We start from the raw sequence: 1969 nt of genomic DNA on the forward strand, positions 1-1969 counted from the left end.
GTTACAAAATACAGAAATTTTAATGTGTTCACTCATGTTCGGTAGTGAAACAATATTATTTCAATAGTTTACTTTAGAAAACTGATTTATTCTCTTTTTTGCAACAGATATCTTGCTCTGTGAATTTTGCCATATTAAAAGACGGAAATAGGACTGAAAATGGGCGAACGAAGGGCGGATGTGGAGAATGTGAGACGCACCAAAAGCCTTCAACATGAACGTGCATTTGAGANCTGTTTAACTTTAAAAATGAGTCAGAAACTACAAACTACAATCTTATGTGCCGATATAACTATACGTGTTTTGTTCTAATTATACAGATCTATTCATACTCAAATTAAAACAAAGAAAATGTGGTATTAACATTCAGATGAAGAGTATCTTTGGTGACTTCAAGCAGGTATAAAGCATTGCTCTCTTTAAGCCTATGAAGCAAAATGTTTTTATTAATTTGTCTATCTAATCTCAAATGTCATGTTTTCATTAGATGTAACCAGAAATTTATCAAAAATAAACAGAAATACAAGGTTTTAAAACATCAATCTATGAGGAATTATTCAAAGTACTGTGTTGTAACAAGGTGAATTGAGAAAATAAAATAATTGAACATTTCAATAATTTTTTAATTTACTAATACTGTATATATACTGTAAAACTTATGAATCGTTCACAGTTTCTTAATCATACCTTGAACTGGTCATACAGGAATTGGTTCTATTTTTCAAATAGGGAAACATGAAACAGGGACTTGTAATTGTAATCAGATGGTAACAGAAGAGCATCTTTTATTAGAATATAATAAATATTCAGAGGAACTACAGAGTTTAAAGTCAATACTAAACAGAGGAAAAAGCATTTTCTATAATAACTTTTGGAGAATGAATGAAAATCTCAGAATTCGATTACTTTTCAAAAATACTAGGTTATTTAATTGAATGCTGCAGATATTTGGCTGTTCAAATGCGTTACAAAATACAGAAATTTTAATGTGTTCACTCATGTTCGGTAGTGAAACAAAATTATTTCAATAGTTTACTTTAGAAAACTGATTTATTCTCTTTTTTGCAACAGATATCTTGCTCTGTGAATTTTGCCATATTAAAAGACGGAAATAGGACTGAAAATGGGCGAACGAAGGGCGGATGTGGAGAATGTGAGACGCACCAAAAGCCTTCAACATGAACGTGCATTTGAGAGACGGACACTACGGAGCCGCTGTCAACCCGGGTCTTTTTAAAACGTCCTAGACCCGATTCTCCACCGTCCTTAGAGGCAAAACCTCTCGTAAAGATACAGATGTGAAAGGGAAAACACAAATCCCCTGTGGTAAATCTGGTCTAGAACCAGCCTACAAACCTCACTCCTTATTTATATAAATGTTTTGGTAATACTCTGTAAAACACCAGAATGTTCACATAAGTTTTATACTTTTGGCTGTCTGAGGACACATTTTAAATACTAAATCAGGTGTTATGATCAGTTACTCGGTACTTCAAAAGAAAATACAAAGGAAGAACATTGCTCCAGCAGGGAATATTAAATAAATAGAATAATAATCCCTGAACTTTACTATCTGTTAAGTGTTTATTGAAAATGAATGTTGACTACTAAAATTCATGCAAAGTTCAGGAGGAAGAGATGGGCTCTGCTGCTGTATCTATAAACATTTTCACGATTTAACATGTTTTCTACTAAACAGAAAAAAAGAAAAAGACCATCAGTATCATCAGTATAATAATTTATTATCTAAAATTTATATTAAAATTTTCAATAATTTTCTAAAATACAATCCATATCATTACATTTTCTAAGCAGAAAAATCATTAAAACCAAGTCAAATAAATACATCCATTTCCCCAAATCATTTAAATAAAATAAATAAGTACAAAGGATAAAACACAAGAAAGATTCCAAAATTTTACAAGTCTAAATCTGAAAGCAGTCAAACCTGCAATTACTCCACTTCCAA

This window comes from Poecilia formosa, unplaced genomic scaffold, assembly GCF_000485575.1.
Source record: "Poecilia formosa unplaced genomic scaffold, Poecilia_formosa-5.1.2 Scaffold1576, whole genome shotgun sequence".
In the NCBI taxonomy this organism is placed as follows: domain Eukaryota; kingdom Metazoa; phylum Chordata; class Actinopteri; order Cyprinodontiformes; family Poeciliidae; genus Poecilia; species Poecilia formosa.